The sequence below is a fragment of the Tachysurus vachellii genome, chromosome 20 (assembly GCF_030014155.1).
Source record: "Tachysurus vachellii isolate PV-2020 chromosome 20, HZAU_Pvac_v1, whole genome shotgun sequence".
In the NCBI taxonomy this organism is placed as follows: domain Eukaryota; kingdom Metazoa; phylum Chordata; class Actinopteri; order Siluriformes; family Bagridae; genus Tachysurus; species Tachysurus vachellii.
The window spans coordinates 17146247-17158633 of record NC_083479.1 but is presented as its reverse complement, the minus strand read 5'-3'; the positions used below and the strand labels follow the sequence as shown (position 1 = coordinate 17158633).

The following is a 12387-nucleotide window of genomic DNA, read 5'->3' as shown; positions in this document are numbered from 1 at the left end:
TATTGGTAGGAGAATGTTGGACATGGAGCTGCCAGGCAGGAGGCAAAGAGGAAGGCCAAAGAGGAGGTATATGGATGTAATTAATGAGGATTTGAAGCTAGTGGGTGCAAGTGTTGAGGATGCAGAAGATAGGGTTAGGTGGAGAGAGATGATTCGCTGTGGCGACCCCTGAAGGGAAAAGCCGAAAGAAGAAGAAGAAGAAGTATCATACATACTAGTCAGCTCACTGATTGGTTGGCAGAAGTGTCCATCATTTGGAAAAGTATTGATGCAGCCACATGAGACATTGGTGATGTCATCACAAGATCCATATAGTGTGCACTTTTCACACGGCCAGAAATACTGATCCTCACACCTGCACTGATATTTATTACCATTCAAACTGCACACTGTGGAATGGAAAATCAGGTCAATGTTTGTTTTACTACATATTTTAAGGTAATACCATTACATCTCTTTTACAATAGGTAAAGTAATCTCTAAACTGTTACAATATACTATAACAATAACACACTGAGATTAAGCAGACAGAGAAAAGTCAGTAACCTGTAGTGATGTTCATTTCAGTCATATTAATTGTAGTATTTTTGGAGGGTGAACTGAGTGTTGATGAAAAGTTCCTCAGTAACATCAAGACTGTTCTATCTACTGCATCAATCTCGATCTCAATCAGATATTCAGCTGAGGGAAAAGTGAAAAGAAATTTTTGCATAAGAATACTACATTATAGGCAATAATACAAAGGATCACCATTTTTAACTGAATATTTTCTTGTAGTTTTTAGGAGTGTTTTTGTTTTACCTGTTGGGCTTAAAGCTGGACACAAAGCTTTATCTATCAAATAACAAGAACAGGATGATGAAAAAGTACAAAATGATGGGTTTGCCCTAGTCTCACTTAGTTAATATTATCAAATGAAACCAAGACATAAATATCCAGAGAATATAATTTATAAAGCATTCATCAAAATTATTTTTCAGTTTAACAGACCATACATACTAGACAGCTCATTGATTGGTTGGCAAAAGTGTTCATCATTTGGAAGATCATTGATGCAGCCACATGAGTATCCGTTGACATGATCACAAGATCCATATAGTGTGCACTTTTCACATGGCCAGAAATACTGATCCTCACACCTGCACTGATATTTATTACCATTCAAACTGCACACTGTGGAATGGAAAATTAGGTCAATAAATCGCTATAACACCGGTTTAATAAAATCACACACTGTGATTGGGACAGAAAATCATGACAATATTTGTTTTACTACATATTTTAAGGTAATGCCATTACATCTCTTTTACATTAGGTAAAGTAATTAAAATGTTTGACTATACTGCAAAACTCAGGTCTATAACATTAACACACTGTGAGATTAAGCAGACAGAGAAAAGTCAGTAACCTGTAGTGATGTTCATTTCAGTCATATTAATTGTAGTATTTTTGGAGGGTGAACTGAGTGTTGATGAAAAGTTCCTCAGTAACATCAAGACTGTTCTATCTACTGCATCAATCTCGATCTCAATCAGATATTCAGCTGAGGAAAAAAGTGAAAAGAAATTTTTGCATACAGTAAGAATACTACATTATAGGCAAAAATACAAAGATCACCTTTTTTAACTAAATATTTTCTTGTAGTTATTGAAGTGTGTTTGTTTTACCTGTTGGTCTTAAAGCTGGACACAAAGCTTTATCTATCAAGTAACAAGAAGAGGATGATAAAAAAGTACAAAATGATGGGTTTGCCTTAGTCTCAGTTAGTTACAATATCACAATATTATAAAATGAAACCAAGACTTAAATATCTAGAGAATATAATTTAAAAAGCATTCATCAAAATTATTTTTGAGTTCAACACATCATACATACTAGTCAGCTCACTGATTGGTTGGCAGAAGTGTCCATCATTTGGAAGAGTGTTGATGCAACCACATGAGACATTGGTGACATCATCACAAGATCCATATAGTGTGCACTTTTCACACGGCCAGAAATACTGATCCTCACACCTGCACTGATATTCAGTACACGGCCAGAAATACTGATCCTCACACCTGCACTGATATTCAGTACCATTCAAACTGCACACTGTGGAACAGAAAACCATGACAGTGGTTTTTTTTTTTGTTTTTTTGCTAAAACATTCAAACATAATGTCAGTGCATAACTATTACAATAGGCAAAGACAATCGCTAAAATGTTCTAAAAGACAGTTACCTGTAGTGATGGTCATTTCACTCATATTCATGTTACTATTCATGGCGGGTGAACTGAGTGTCGTTAAAAGGTTTTTAATTTGTTTCAGGACTGTTCTATCTACTGCATCAATCTCAAACTCAATCAGATATTCAGCTGAAGGAAAGGAAGACAAATGTATTATTGTAGCCTAAATTACAAATTGAAGCAACTCAACTAAGAATTTTGAAATATTCTTGTCATAACTGGTGTGTTTGTTGTACCTGTAGGTGTTACAGATGGACAGGTAGAGTTATCTATCAAGTGAAAATAACAGCATGATTAAAAAGGACTAAAAAGTATGATTTAATAAACCATCATTCATGAGAACTATCACTTTTAAACATGTTTAGTGATAAACAGACTTATATGTTTACAGCGCATTATTTTTATACAGATATTGTTCAGAAAGCATATATGGAAGAACTATTGAGAATGCAGCCATCATACACCTGTATTATTAATGTAATAGTATCATACATACTAGTCAGCTCACTGATTGGTTGGCAGAAGTGTCCATCATTTGGAAAAGTATTGATGCAGCCACATGAGACATTGGTGACGTCATCACAAGATCCATATAGTGTGCACTTTTCACACGGCCAGAAATACTGATCCTCACACCTGCACTGATATTTATTACCATTCAAACTGCACACTGTGGAACAGAAAATCAGCCCGATAAACCGCTATAACACCGGTCTAAAAGAATTACTGTACAATCACTTTGACTGGTTTACAGCAGACAGAGAAAAGTCAGTTACCTGTAGTGATGTTCAATTCCGTTATATTGATGTTATTCTGTATGAAAATTGAACTGAGTGTCGCTGAAAGGATCCTAAGTTCGTTCTGGAGAGTTATATCTAGTGCAGCGATCTCAATTTCAAACAGATAGTCAGCTGAAGGAAAGGTGAAAAGAAATTCTTTACATTCTATATCATTGTAGTCTAGTTACAAACCAAAAGAACGTTCTCGTAATTATTGGAGTGTGTTGAGATTACCTGTGGGTGTAACAGCTGGACATGTAAAGCTATCTATGAAGTGAAAACAACAGCATGACTAAGATACAATAGAGTTTATTTACTGTACTCTTACATAGAGAACTTTATGATAAGAAACAGATACCAACATGGTGACTGCAACACAATGTTTACTTTCTAGATAATATAATCTGTTTTGTTTTTTTAGAAGTATTGAAAGAGTATCCATCAGACATGCTTTTTTTAAGTTTCATATCATACGTACTATTCAGCTCATTGATTGATTGACAGAAGTGTCCATCAATTGGTAGCGAATTGATGCAGCCACATGAGACATTGGTGACATCATCACAAGATCCATATAGTGTGCACTTTTCACACGGCCAGAAATACTGATCCTCACACCTGCACTGATATTCAGTACCATTCAAACTGCACACTGTGGAACAGAAAATCATGACAATGTTTGTTTTACTGCATATTTTAAGGTAATGCCATTACATCACTTTTACAATAGGTAAAGTAATCTCTAAACTGTTTGACTATACTGCAAAACTCAGGTCTATAACAGTAACACACTGAGATTAAGCAGACAGAGAAAAGTCAGTAACCTGTAGTGATGTTCATTTCAGTCATATTAATTGTAGTATTTTTGGAGGGTGAACTGAGTGTTGATGAAAAGTTCCTCAGTAACATCAAGACTGTTCTATCTACTGCATCAATCTCGATCTCAATCAGATATTCAGCTGAAGGAAAGGGGAAAATACATTTTTGCATAAGTATACTATATTATAGGCAAAAATACAAAGGATCACCATTTTTAACTGAATATTTTCTTTAGTTATTGAAGTGTTTTTGTTTTACCTGTTGGTCTTAAAGCTGGACACAAAGCTTTATCTATCAAGTAATAAGAACAGGATGAGGAAAAAGTTCAAAATGATGATTTTGCCCTAGTCTCAGTTAATATTATCAAATCAAACACATCTTCAGACATATTAAATGCAACAAAGAATTAAATATCTAGAGAATATAATTTAAAAAGCATTCATAAAGCTTATTTTTCAGTTTAACAGACAATACATACTAGTCAGCTCACTGATTGGTTGGCAGAAGTGTCCATCATTTGGAAGAGTGTTGATGCAGCCACATGAGGATTCGGTGACATCATCACAAGATCCATATAGTGTGCACCTTTCACACGGCCAGAAATACTGATCCTCACACCTGCACTGATATTTATTACCATTCAAACTGCACACTGTGGAATGGAAAATCAGGTCAATGTTTGTTTTACTGCATATTTTAAGGTAATAGCATTACATCTCTTTTACAATAGGTAAAGTAATCTCTAAACTGTTTGACTGTATTACAAAACTCAGGTCTATAACAATAACACACTGAGATTAAGCAGACAGAGAAAAGTCAGTAACCTGTAGTGATGTTCATTTCAGTCATATTAATTGTAGTATTTTTGGAGGGTGAACTGAGTGTTGATGAAAAGTTCCTCAGTAACATCAAGACTGTTCTATCTACTGCATCAATCTCGATCTCAATCAGATATTCAGCTGAGGGAAAAGTGAAAAGAAATTTTTGCATAAGAATACTACATTATAGGCAAAAATACAAAGGATCACCTATCATCTTTTTAACTGAATATTTTCTTGTAGTTTTTGGAGTGTTTTTGTTTTACCTGTTGGGCTTAAAGCTGGACACAAAGCTTTATCTATCAAATAACAAGAACAGGATGATGAAAAAGTACAAAATGATGGGTTTGCCCTAGTCTCACTTAGTTAATATTATCAAATGAAACCAAGACATAAATATCCAGAGAATATAATTTATAAAGCATTCATAAAAATTATTTTTCAGTTTAACAGACCATACATACTAGACAGCTCATTGATTGGTTGGCAAAAGTGTTCATCATTTGGAAGATCATTGATGCAGCCACATGAGTATCCGTTGACATGATCACAAGATCCATATAGTGTGCACTTTTCACATGGCCAGAAATACTGATCCTCACACCTGCACTGATATTTATTACCATTCAAACTGCACACTGTGGAATGGAAAATCAGGTCAATGTTTGTTTTACTACATATTTTAAGGTAATACCATTACATCTCTTTTACAATAGGTAAAGTAATCTCTAAACTGTTACAATATACTATAACAATAACACACTGAGATTAAGCAGACAGAGAAAAGTCAGTAACCTGTAGTGATGTTCATTTCAGTCATATTAATTGTAGTATTTTTGGAGGGTGAACTGAGTGTTGATGAAAAGTTCCTCAGTAACATCAAGACTGTTCTATCTACTGCATCAATCTCGATCTCAAACAGATATTCAGCTGAGGAAAAAAGTGAAAAGAAATTTTTGCATACAGTAAGAATACTACATTATAGGCAAAAATACAAAGATCACCTTTTTTAACTGAATATTTTCTTGTAGTTATTGAAGTGTGTTTGTTTTACCTGTTGGTCTTAAAGCTGGACACAAAGCTTTATCTATCAAGTAACAAGAAGAGGATGATAAAAAAGTACAAAATGATGGGTTTGCCTTAGTCTCAGTTAGTTACAATATCACAATATTATAAAATGAAACCAAGACTTAAATATCTAGAGAATATAATTTAAAAAGCATTCATCAAAATTATTTTTGAGTTCAACACATCATACATACTAGTCAGCTCACTGATTGGTTGGCAGAAGTGTCCATCATTTGGAAGAGTGTTGATGCAACCACATGAGACATTGGTGACATCATCACAAGATCCATATAGTGTGCACTTTTCACACGGCCAGAAATACTGATCCTCACACCTGCACTGATATTCAGTACCATTCAAACTGCACACTGTGGAATGGAAAACCAGGTCAATAAATCGCTATAACACCGGTTTAAAAAAATCACACACTGTGATTGAGGTACAGAAGACAGAGAAAAGTCAGGTACCTGTAGTGATGTTCATTTCTGTCCTAATGACGTTACCATGTATGAACGGTGAACTGAGTGTTCCTGAAAGGTTCTTCAATAGCATCAAAACTGTCATATCTACTGCATCAATCTCCATCTCAATCAGATATTCAGCTAAGTGAAAGATGAAAAGAATTCTGAATAAATATTCCATATTATTGTAGTTAAATTTGCAAAATAATGGAAACATCATACTTTTTGGAGTATAAAGATTTTACCTGTGGGTGTTAGAGCTGGACATGTAGAGTTATCTGTAAATTAAAACCAACTGTATTATTAAAAAGTACTAAGAAACACTGTTTATTTACCCAAGGCTCAATTAGAGAACTTTCCTCTATGAAACATAACTTCAAATGGGTTAATATCTAGAGCAAATATAATGTTTTTAACTTGCATTAATATCTGGCCATTTGTTGTTAAGTTTTTACTTTTGTGTTGAACAGTGCTTTAAAATTTGACCATTAAGACTAACATATTTCAGAAAATCATTCAAACCATCTAATGTATTATAAGAAGTATTGAAAATGCATCCATCAGAAACCTTGATATTACAGATAATACATATTAGTCAGCTCACTGATTGGTTGGCAGAAGAGTCCATCATTTGGTAGAGTATTGATGCAGCCACATGAGACATTGGTGACGTCATCACAAGATCCATATAGTGTGCACTTTTCACACGGCCAGAAATACTGATCCTCACACCTGCACTGATATTCAGTACCATTCAAACTGCACACTGTGGAACAGAAAATCATGACAGTGCTAAAACATTCAAACATAATGTCAGTGCATAACTATTACAATAGGCAAAGACAATCGCTAAAATGTTCTAAAAGACAGTTACCTGTAGTGATGGTCATTTCACTCATATTGATGTTACTATGCATGGCGGTTGAACTGAGTGTCGTTAAAACATTTCTAATTTGTTTCAGGACTGTTCTATCTACTGCATCAATCTCAAACTCAATCAGATATTCAGCTGAAGGAAAGGAAGACAAATGTATTATTGTAGCCTAAATTACAAATTGAAGCAACTCAACTAAGAATTTTGAAATATTCTTGTCATAACTGGTGTGTTTGTTGTACCTGTAGGTGTTACAGATGGACAGGTAGAGTTATCTATCAAGTGAAAATAACAGCATGATTAAAAAGGACTAAAAAGTATGATTTAATAAACCATCATTCATTAGAACTATCACTTTTAAACATGTTTAGTGATAAACAGACTTATATGTTTACAGCGCATTATTTTTATACAGATATTGTTCAGAAAGCATATATGGAAGAACTATTGAGAATTCAGCCATCATACACCTGTTTTATTAATGTAATAGTATCATACATACTAGTCAGCTCACTGATTGGTTGGCAGAAGTGTCCATCATTTGGAAGAGTATTGATGCAACCACATGAGACATTGGTGACATCATCACAAGATCCATATAGTGTGCACTTTTCACACGGCCAGAAATACTGATCCTCACACCTGCACTGATATTCAGTACCATTCAAACTGCACACTGTGGAATGGAAAATCAGGTCAATGTTTGTTTTACTGCATATTTTAAGGTAATACCATTACATCACTTTTACAATAGGTAAAGTAATCTCTAAAATGTTTGACTGTATTACAAAACTCAGGTCTATAACATTAACACACTGTGAGATTAAGCAGACAGAGAAAAGTCAGTAACCTGTAGTGATGTTCATTTCAGTCATATTAATTGTAGTATTTTTGGAGGGTGAACTGAGTGTTGATGAAAAGTTCCTCAATAGCATCAAGACTGTTATATCTACTGCATCAATCTCGATCTCAAACAGATATTCAGCTGAGGAAAAGGGGAAAATACATTTTTGCATAAAAATACTATATTATAGGCAAAAATACAAAGGATCACCTATCATCTTTTTAACTGAATATTTTCTTGTAGTTTTTGGAGTGTTTTTGTTTTACCTGTTGGGCTTAAAGCTGGACACAAAGCTTTATCTATCAAATAACAAGAACAGGATGATGAAAAAGTACAAAATGATGGGTTTGCCCTAGTCTCACTTTGTTAATATTATCAAATGAAACCAAGACATAAATATCCAGAGAATATAATTTATAAAGCATTCATCAAAATTATTTTTCTGTTTAACAGATCATACATACTAGACAGCTCATTGATTGGTTGGCAAAAGTGTTCATCATTTGGAAGATCATTGATGCAGCCACATGAGGATTCGGTGACATCATCACAAGATCCATATAGTGTGCACTTTTCACACGGCCAGAAATACTGATCCTCACACCTGCACTGATATTTATTACTATTCAAACTGCACACTGTGGAATGGAAAATCGGGTCAATAAATTGCTATAACACCGGTTTAAAAAAAATCACACACTGTGATTGAGGTACAGAAGACAGAGAAAAGTCAGGTACCTGTAGTGATGTTCATTTCTGTCCTAATGACGTTACCATGTATGAACGGTGAACACTGTGTTCCTGAAAGGTTCTTCAATAGCATCAAAACTGTCATATCTACTGCATCAATCTCCATCTCAATCAGATATTCAGCTAAGTGAAAGATGAAAAGAATTCTGAATAAATATTCCATATTATTGTAGTTAAATTTGCAAAATAATGGAAACATCATACTTTTTGGAGTATAAAGATTTTACCTGTGGGTGTTAGAGCTGGACATGTAGAGTTATCTGTAAATTAAAACCAACTGTATTATTAAAAAGTACTAAGAAACACTGTTTATTTACCCAAGGCTCAATTAGAGAACTTTCCTCTATGAAACATAACTTCAAATGGGTTAATATCTAGAGCAAATATAATGTTTTTAACTTGCATTAATATCTGGCCATTTGTTGTTAAGTTTTTACTTTTGTGTTGAACAGTGCTTTAAAATTTGACCATTAAGACAAACATATTTCAGAAAATCATTCAAACCATCTAATGTATTATAAGAAGTATTGAAAATGCATCCATCAGACATGTTAAATTTTTTAGGTTTCATATCATACGTACTATTCAGCTCATTGTTTGGTTGGCAGAAGTGTCCATCATTCGGTAGCGTATTGATGCAGCCACATGAGACATTGGTGACGTCATCACAAGATCCATATAGTGTGCACTTTTCACACGGCCAGAAATACTGATCCTCACACCTGCACTGATATTCAGTACCATTCAAAATGCACACTGTGGAACAGAAAATCATGACAATGTTTGTTTTACTACATATTTTAAGGTAATGCCATTACATCACTTTTACAAAAGGTAAAGTAATCTCTAAACTGTTTGACTGTATTACAAAACTCAGGTCTATAACATTAACACACTCTGAGATTAAGCAGACAGAGAAAAGTCAGTAACCTGTAGTGATGTTCATTTCAGTCATATTAATTGTAGTATTTTTGGAGGGTGAACTGAGTGTTGATGAAAAGTTCCTCAGTAACATCAAGACTGTTCTATCTACTGCATCAATCTCGATCTCAATCAGATATTCAGCTGAAGGAAAGGGGAAAAGAAATTTTTGCATAAGTATACTATATTATAGGCAAAAACACAAAGGATCACCTATCATCTTTTTAACTGAATATTTTCTTGTAGTTATTGAAGTGTTTTTGTTTTACCTGTTGGTCTTAAAGCTGGACACAAAGCTTTATCTATCAAGTAACAAGAATAGGATGATGAAAAAGTTCAACATGATGATTTTGCCCTAGTCTCACTTAGTTAATATTATCAAATAAAACCAAGACATAAATATATAGAGAATATAATTTATAAAGCATTCATCAAAATTTTTTTTTCAGTTTAACAGACCATACATACTAGACAGCTCATTGATTGGTTGGCAAAAGTGTTCATCATTTGGAAGATCATTGATGCAGCCACATGAGGATTCGGTGACATCATCACAAGATCCATATAGTGTGCACTTTTCACACGGCCAGAAATACTGATCCTCACACCTGCACTGATATTTATTACCATTCAAACTGCACACTGTGGAACAGAAAGTCATGACAATTTGTAAAGAATCTCTAAAATGTTCCATATGACTTTATTGACTTTGAGATACATTATTCTCACATGATAAACTTCTATAATACAGGTCTAAAATAAGAACAATTTTACTGTGAGATTCAGCAAAATCAGTTACCTGTAGTGATGTTCATTTCAGTGATATTAATGTTACGATGTATAAAGGGTAAAATTGTTTTTGAAAGGTTCCTCAGATGGTTTAAGAGTTGTATGTCTTCTACATTAATCTCAATATCAATCAGATATTCAGCTGAGGGAATGATGAGATGAACCTCTGCATAAATATTCCATATTAATGTAGTCAACATGTCAAAATAATGGAAAACAGGTGAAAACGTCCTTTGGTAGGTATTAAAGTATGTTTGCTTTACCTGTGGGCGTATCAGCTGGACATGTCAAACTATCTGTAAAGTGAAAGCAACAACATGAATAAAAATTAAAATTGAATTAATTTAACCTCCTCTCACTTATCCTCAAAAACATGCTGACTGCAACACAACTATCAAGAGAATATAAAATTCATTTTATCTTTGTTTTTATTTTTACATTGAACAGGTGTTTCAGAAATCACCAATCAGACAGATTGTTTTTCAGTAAACAATTAAAAGTGACAAATGTATACTGAAGATAGTAAAAGTCATTAAATGCGAATTCATTATGCAAGCATTTTCTTTTTTTTTTTTTCAATCTACAGATAATACATACTTGTCAGTAGAGATGAGCCGGATACTCGGCTGAAACAAGTATCCGGTACGGATAAAGCACTTCTGCCGAGTACGAGTATTATACGAGTAATACGAGTCAATATCTGTGCTCGGATTGAATGAAAATCATCATTGGGTAGCTGATTGTGTCAGCGTTCTGTGATAGGCTAGTCACAGCGCCCCTCCCCTACACACATACAGATGTATTGTGTTGCTGTGTCTCGCTCTGCTCACTCACAGTCACACACAGAACAGCTCTCTGTCTCTCCCTCAGTCACTCGGGTTCGCGGGTCTTTTACGTTAACGTTTAGGGTTTCTTCAGCTTTTTACTTCGGGTTGTAACGTTAATAATACGTACTTACTAACCAGTAGAGTTCTGGTAAACGTGGGTTCGTTCAGACGTGGTGCTTGCTTGGTAGAATGCGACTCGCATTGCATCTCTGCCTGTCGGAGATTTGTTTTCTTTTTTAAACCTTCAGCTGTCTCTAACCAGTAACCAGACACTGAGTGTCTGACATGTTTTTGCTGTATTTCATAAAAACATAAAGGTAGTAAGCTAGTGTTATAAATATTACAAATTAATTATTACCGGTTAAACCCCCGCCCATTTCAAGACAAGCCCCGCCTACCTCCGGGTTAGGCCCCACCCTCTCCGGGTACGGATACAGATACAGATAATTCATATGGTTAACAGATACGGATACAGATACAGATAATGTTGTACTCGCTCATCCCTACTTGTCAGTTCATTGATTGGTTGGCAGAAGTATCCATCATTTGGTAGAGTATTGATGCAGCCACATGAGACATTGGTGACGTCATCACAAGATCCATATAGTGTGCACTTGTCACATGGCCAATAATACTGATCCTCACACCTGCACTGATATTCAGTGCCATTCAAACTGCACACTGTGGAACAGAAAATCATGTTTAATGTTTAAGGTCGTAATATACTATTGTAATTATTATGATAGGTACAAATAAAACATCTCCCAAATTGCGCTATATGAGTTTAATGACCGTTCTCTATTGACATTCTGAACATAACATAACATAAGCTAACTTGTAATCCATATGAGTATTTGATCCATATCAAAATTAGAGAATAACCAAAATGATAAGAAATTATTTATTTAAAATGTCTGATGTTTAAATGAAGTGCTTCAAAATGCAATGCTTGGTTTTGGAATGAGACGTTTGACAAACTCTCATATCTGTAATGGTCAGGTGTACACACACTTTTTGCAACATGTGTATCATGGTTCATTCAGAGATTTATAGAGTAAGCTTCATATTCTTTTCAGATACCACTACAGCCTTCACCACCCCCACACACAAACACCTCCACCCCAAATCATCTCCCCAGCAATCACAGACAAAAATCAGCATAATATATATTGCAGTGACTTTGGAATATTTTTAAACACAAGATAAAT

The 12387-nt window shown here is 34.5% G+C and overlaps 1 protein-coding gene across 1 annotated transcript in view; it reads right to left on the bottom strand.

The window, feature by feature from the left end:
- The window catches only part of LOC132863711 (adhesion G protein-coupled receptor F5-like), a 44780-nt gene that overhangs the window by 28050 nt on the left and 4343 nt on the right, over positions 1–12387 (bottom strand). The gene's annotated exons all lie outside the window — the stretch shown is intronic.